The sequence below is a fragment of the Stylophora pistillata genome, chromosome 1 (genome assembly GCF_964205215.1).
Source record: "Stylophora pistillata chromosome 1, jaStyPist1.2, whole genome shotgun sequence".
Classification (NCBI taxonomy): Eukaryota; Metazoa; Cnidaria; class Anthozoa; order Scleractinia; family Pocilloporidae; genus Stylophora; species Stylophora pistillata.
In genome coordinates this window covers 13,155,297-13,163,107 of record NC_142519.1, presented here as the reverse complement: position 1 = coordinate 13,163,107, position 7,811 = coordinate 13,155,297, and positions in this window count along the sequence as shown.

Sequence of the window (7,811 nt, the reverse complement as noted above, 5' to 3'; positions counted from 1 at the left end):
GTACTTTAAAATACACAGAAATGAGTTCGATAACGACGTTCCAGGAGAAATTAAATGCATGTATCCTTTGAGTGAGTCTTTTTAGTAACCTACTATAGCGTTTTATTACGTAAGCACTCTTCATGAGTCCTAACTTGCCAGCCAAACCATTTTGATTTTCCTTTTCACACTTTTATTAAAATAATCGATAATTGAATAGTCTGGACAAACAGTTTGGTTAGTTACAACAAATTTTCAGTTTAGTATGAATGAGCATAAGTCTGGGATGAGCAGGTTTGGCCAATCAGTTCAGATCAGGGCGCTGCCTGTCCGTCTACCAATAAGCCCTTCTATACAAAGGATTACGTGTAATATCTATAAGTCGATGATCAGATTAAATGCTGTTGAATCAACTTGTGTTGTCTATTTTTGGACTGTGGTTGACACTTCCCGAACTCCAGTGCACCACGCCCCGGGTCCACTGCACCGGGGTACGCGACATATCAGAACAAAGTATACTTGAATTTCGACAATTTCTTGAATTAACGAGATCTAATTACTCTCCAAACTGTCCAAGATGGTAACCGACAACGGGTTTTTCCATAATGATGGAAGTAGTGTTTCCCAGGATTTTATGTATCACAGGTACATCATATTGTCCATTCTTCCAATAACAAAACAAAAACGTTCATAAAATTGAATAAATCGTAACAAAAACTAAACATACAATTCCTGGAGATTGCTGAGGTTGGCAAACAAGTCAGACGGTAGCTCTTCTAGAAGATTGTTTCTCAGGTCTCTATGAAAGACAATGGAAATTGCAACCGACTTGAACAATGAGATAAAACCGCAAATACATGTAGACAATGATTAAGTTTAAAGTGGGAGTAGACAGTGCGAAATTCAAATTAAACATGACCCGTACGTCCCCGCTCACGAAAGCTGACCTGTGCAGGGCTGGAGGGAGTTGACCCGAGCCAGTTCGGAAAATTCCGTCTGGCCCAGCACTCACTCAGCTCTGTTTCGTTTTCCAAGAACGTGAGTTCTAATCGAGAACTTTGACTTAACTGAGTTTTCTTGTTCTGACTATTTTCTTTGCTGCGCTTGCTCCACGCGTTATGACCTCAAACAAATTTTTTTCTTGTCCTCCTCGACCTTACTTAGTCAATGGATATTTTATCATATCACCAATAAGTTTTTGAGATTTTGAAAGTATGTTTTAACCTAAATAGGACGCGATTACATGCATAAGGTGAGAGTGCGCCGGACAACCACATCAAAAGATTCTAGGATAAAAAATCTTTATCTGGGTTTCATTGAGTCAACAGGAAAATCGCAATAAGGACATATAAAATACTTTTATTAAATCGCGGTAATGATTTTCTATTCCAAAGCAGAGAAGGGATGTATTCGGAGAGGGCTGTCGGATTTGTTGTTGTTTTTTTTTCTGGGTTGTTGTTTTTTTTTTCTGCTTTTTAATGCTTCTTCCAAATTTTTTGCAAAGGCAAGGCTTTTGTTCGTTTGTTCGTTACTTGATATTAATTATGATTTGTAATATACGCACAGGATTGTCGTGGTAGCTGGTAGTTTCCACGGAAATGATTTAAGTTTTTTTCCTCTGCATGTAACTTTCGTTGAATTGGTAGAACCATCTACTGACGTGCATTTACAGTGTCGCAGGAATTCAATCGAAGTATTTGATGCCAAACAACTGCTTCTCACGGTTTGAAAAGCTGTTCAGATTAATTTACATACGAGATAAGTATTTCCAAGAAAAGAAACAAAACTATGTAAGGATGACTGATGATTACTAAATATTTTTGGCAAAGGTAGTGGTAGTAGTAGTAGTAAAACTTTATTTATACACGGTATCAATTCATATTACTTCCTCTTCCATCGAGTCGTGTTCTAAATACAAATTATTTAATTAATTAACCAATAATATATCTAACTAAATTAATTGCCTGTACAAGGTTTTAAAACGACTATAAAAACTATTTCATTACTTATACTATAAAAATGATTTCATTACTTATAGCTACTTATCAATATTAATCAAATACATGACTGAAAGGAACGAAGAGTTGGTTGTAGTTTAGCGCTCAAGGGCAGGCTGTTCCATAGAACAGAACCACGATATTGGAAACTTCGCTTACCTGCTTCAGTACTCGGTCTAGAAACGAAAAGGTTGTATTTTGACTTTCTTAGATTATGCGAGTGAACACTGGATATAGATTTGATAAGACTGTTTAAACGGGTCGGAGCAGGGTTATGGAGAGCCTTAAATAAAAATGACTGCTATTTGCTTAGAACGCCTCCGTTCCAAGGAATCCCAACCGAGGTCATTGAGTAAAGCGGAGGATCTAATATTTAAGTCAGAAAAGGTGATTAAGCGGGCAGTCCTATTTTGTAGTTTTTGGAGTCTCACAGATTGACATATACCTATGCAGCCCCATACGGCGCTGCAATAATAAAAGTAAGGTTGGACGATAGCTTCATAAATCATAATAAGAGTTTCACGAGGAACCAAGCTTCTGACACGTCCGATAGCCCCGAAGCCAGCGGATACTTTTTTGACAATGTTGTCAATATGGGAATCCCAGGCTAAGTTCTCATCCAAATCAATACCAAGATACTTGTAGGTTTTAGCTCTTTCTAAGAAATGGTCATCAATTTTCACATCAAACTGATAGTTTAAGTTAGGCCAATTTTTTATGGCTACCAAAAATAGAATGTTTGGTTTTTTTGACATTTAAACTAAGTTTATTAGCTCGTAGCCAGGTCTTAATTTGGGCTAAGTCACTATTCAATTTGTATTGTTAAGTCAGCCGGATTATTTGAACTTAGAGTAAGACTTGTGTCATCAGCGTACATTCTAGACACAAAGTATAGGGGGCATGCAAGGAGGTCATTTATATAGGCTAAGAACAAAAGTGGTCCCAGGATCGATCCCTATGGGACACGGCAAATAATGGGGCAGTAGTCCGATAAATGGCAATTTACAAAGGTTTTCTGCTTACGATCTGTTAGATAAGATTCAAATCACTTCAAAGTATGGAAATCCACTCTATAAAGTTGAAGTTTCTGCAGTGGGATCTGGTGATCTACTGTATCGAAAGCTTTCTTTAGGTCGAGCAAAAGTACACCATTTATCAGGAAGTTAAATCATTGGTTATTATTATTAATGAGAAGGACATTTCATCACTTACCCAACAAACAAATGAACACCAACATGGTTTTCTTTGTTAGCACAGCCATGGCGCAAGAATTACCTGGAAAGCGAATTAAATGGACAAGATCAGCGCTTGGGGGCAAGCAAGCATGGCAAAAAATCTATGTGGAACGCATTTTCAGTTTTGTGTTAAAAAGGGGAAATAAACTAAGCCTAGAACATTTTCAAGAGCTGAAAATTAAGAAATTTTGAAGGTGCAAAAGAAAGTTCTTGTTCATTAAGGGGAAGGGAAGCGGGGGAGGGGGGAGGGGGGAGGGGGCGACAAGAACTTAGGGGGCATCGAAGCCTCGCTCCCAGGGCCTTTTATCACCAACTAAGGGGACAGACCCTGTGAACGAGGTTGAGGGCATCGCATGGTTTTCAGGGGAAACAAACGGGATCAGTTGTCGCCAAGTATGAAGGAAGGGACCGCAGAAAACTGACTGCCAATTAACCTCTAGTGAAGGGAGATCATGAGGATATGACAATGTCAATGAAAATGAACTCTGTTGCTGGATTCAGACGTTCCTGGATCTTCCGACTCTGAATCAAGCTCAAAGCAAAATACTTGAAGCCCCTTGAAGCAGTCTGTGTCGGCGTAACATTGAGACCTATGATTAACACATGCCGTTCTAATAAAAGCACTTGTGAAAAGCGAAGACAGTTTGGATAACTTTCGTTTTTTTCATTATTTTTAACTGTTAAGCAGATGATGACGAAGAATAATTTCACGTTCACAGAGAGAAAAAGCATTTCAGATTATTTCTACAAAGCCTAGCGAACAATTCCAGTGATTGATCAGCGGTCAGGCAGCATGGCGGACGTGTTCGTTAATGTCTCACAATTTTGACTACTATGGTATCAGAGGTGTTGTTAAGGACTGGTTTACTTCATACTTAAGTAATAGATCACAGTTTTTTTCTGTTGATGCTCTTACTTCAGACAGTCAGACAGTGTCCCGGTGGTGTGCTCCAAGGGTTAGTGCTTGGACCACTTTGTTCTTAAATTATGTAAATGATTCTCACAATTGTTCAAAGCTTTTGGATTTCCATCTTTTTGCAGGTGATGCAAATTTATTCTTTCAGCATAGGGACATAAAGATGCTTGAAAGCATGATTAATTCTGAACATGAGAAAGTTTACACCTGGTTATGTGAAAATAAGCTTTCATTAATTATTGTTAAGTCAAATTTTGTTATTTTCCATCCAATTCAAAGAAAATTGCCCAAACAGGTTATGTTATCTGTAAAAATTTGATTGTAAACAATAAAATTTTAACACAGGTAACTTCCATTCGATACTTTGGAGTTTACATAGATTATAATGTTAGTTGGAAGATGCACATTACCAAAATTTCTAAAAAAATCAAGAGAAGTATAGGCATTCTGTCCAAGCTCCGTAATTTTTTAAGTACTATAACACTACTTAGCTTCTACTATGCTTTAGTTGAGCCTTTTCTAAACTACTGTATAATTGTTTGGGGTAATACCTTTCAGACAGCTTTGCAACCTTTATTTATTTTGCAGAAGAGAACCTTAAGAGTAATTACTTTCTCTAGTTATAATGAACATTCAAGTCCTTTATTTAAAGATCTAAATGTTGTGAAGCTGTTTGACATTATTACCTTTCAACTTGCAGTATTTATGTATAAGTTTCACAAGAAACTCTTACCTCCTGTATTTGGCCCCTATTTCAATTCTGTTAGGATGTTACATAATTATAATACCAGATTATCTAGCAAAATGACCTATACTATTCCAAATTCCAGAACAAATTATGGAATCTTCAACAAAAGATGTCAGGGTGCTAAAGTCTGGAATGATAAATGTGAAGACATAAACCTTCTTCTTCTGAAACGTTTTAAGAAAAACCTCAAGCTAAATCTTCTTGATAAATATTAATAATTTTTTCTGGCCTTCCGTTTGTCTTTTACTCTGATATTCCTTGCTTCCTTGACCTTGTTTTGTATGATGAACGAGTGTGTGTGTGTTGTATGTGTTATATCTGACCCAAGTAATTACATTAGATAAATCACCTAAGTATAGCTGCCCTTTTTTTCTAGCCCCTATGGTTATTTGGGGCAGCTAGTACTCCTTTATATTCTTGTTAATTGATCATTATTTTTATCAGTAATTTTTATGTTGGGTACAAATGAAGTTGCTGTTATTGTTGTTGATAGTTCCTATAGCCCATGAGAGGTAACGAAAAGAACTTCCTTTATTGCAATCTCACGCAAATCTCGAATCGTAGTGTTGTTATACGATTTTCGGTGAATTCTTTGACTGAGACAGGGATTGTTAAACATGTATCCTTTTGAAAATCGGCCAAATGTTAACCGATGAAGTAAAATGTACCACCATACCATAATAATTACATTTGTTTCTGTTAATCGTGTTAAATGATATCAGCACAAACAACCATTGTCTCTTCAAGAGGGGTATTGGGGTCTAATGGAAACCCCAAAACGGTGAAAAAAAAAATACAATACAGAAGCCCATTACTTGGAGCGTTCAATTCCCCTACTGAACCTGTGTCAAGGGATTTTCGCAGAACAGTTTATTTTTAGACTATCTTTTCCCAGGAGTGTTGTAAATCAACTACCTGCTAAAAGTAATGGGCTCCTGTCCAAAACCGCAAAGATTCAAAAACAAAATCGATCAAAACCCATCCTCGGAGACCCAGGGGCTGTGGGTCGATTTCAAGTTAGGGCATGAAGAGCCCATGCCCTAACTTGAAATCGACCCACAGCCCCTGGGTCTCCGAGGATGATCAAAACCGAAAACTGCAGGCAAAATTTTCCTAACCGATATACTCTTACATCCCATCTATCAAAAGCCTTGTCGATGCTATACAGTAGTAACAAATCGAGCATATAGAGGCTTAACTGACGGCTTTTCGAGCTCAGTCAAGGCGCGTAATTGTCGCTCAGATCGAGGAGACGAACCAGAACCCCAATAGGAAAAAATCGAAAAATCACATCGGATACCAAATCTGAAAACACATTAGTACTTTCGACGAAAACCAAATGCTGAAAAACAGAAATCCGCGAACCGCATCGAACGCCAAAAAAACCCCGAAAGTTTTGTGGTACAAAAACTGATCTAAAAAATCGCCAAAACCGCAAAACTGAAAATCCCAATGTCCCCCTTCTTTGATCTCAGTTTAAAAGACGTTGTTCATGTGTAACTTTCAAAACACAGTGAGTATTATGGTACCTTTTAGTGGTTTTTAAGCCTAACAACAAAATAAAGTTAAAAACATGATGTGCTAACGGTTATTATGACTCGCTCACAAACTAAGCCATAATTTCCCTGTAATTCTAGATTCTTCACCAATTGTTTGTAATAATTTTTAAGTATGCTACCTACAATTCACAAATAGATGGATTCAGTTATTTACCTTAATTACCCCATGGTTAGTCTCTGTTTTCTTGTAAACGAAAATATTGAACCATTAAAGAAAGCCGCACTCACTCAAATACCGTTATTTGCATACGTTGAAATAAACCGCATGAAAACGTAGATTTGCATGCATTATTATTGGTAATTACGCGGTGGAAGAGACATGATTAACATCCCACGGATGAAAAGTGTTCTGAAACTTCTAAACTTTTCAGGAATTCATCTTATTTTAAAAATCAGAATTGTTTATTCGACTTCTTTTCTTTACTTACAGCAAAACTAGATGCTTTCTCATCTCTTTTTTGTTCAATATGTTCACTGCCTGTCTAAAAATGACGTTATTGCCATTGTTGGGCTATTTAAAAACTAGCGATCTTTATCAAAGCTATCAAAGAAAATTCAAATGAAACACGTAAGATTAATTCATAGTATTTTGCAAAGAAATTTTGAATAATTACTGGACTAAGCTGATGAATAAAGGGGGTAAGATCCTAATGAAACTGTGATGCTGCGTCGGTGGGGGTAATAAGGTAATTTGGTAATATCAACTAAGTTAACTTGTAAATTGGCCACCGTAAAGAGTTAAAAAGCTGACGTTTTGAGCGTTAGCCCTTCGTTAGAGCAAATGGAGGAATTGTGGATTGTGTATGGGTTTTATGCAGAAAGTGGAGCTACGCTATTGGTGGGAACATGGTGACGACAAAAACAATAATAAATTAGTAGAATGAACTGAGTCAGACGTAGAGTTCAGGTTTGCGGCCGTTGTATTGGCTGAAAAATTGGTGTTCGACCGAAATCTACAAAAAGATTGGCATAGCTGTGTCCCATTTTGGTACCCTTGGCTACGTCACTGGTTTGTTTGAAAAAGTTGTCCTCGAAGGAAAAACAGTTGAGTGTGAACGAAACAGGAAGACGACTGGGTGACCGACTCCAAGAACACCTCCGCGACGCAGAAAGGAATGCAAGGACGCATCAAAACCAGTCGCTAGACACTTAAATCAACCTAATCTTTCTAAGCAGCACCTGGCAATCTGCGGTCTTTCCTTACATTTAGGTAACTCGGAAAGCCGCAAAACTCTTGAACAAATGTTTATCTTTCAAATCGACACTCTTAACTCCATAGGTATCAACGAACGCTTTTCATTCTACTAATTTTATTCGTGTTTTTCTCGTCATCATTCCCAGCCATAGTGTAGCTCCACTTTCTGCATAAAACCCACA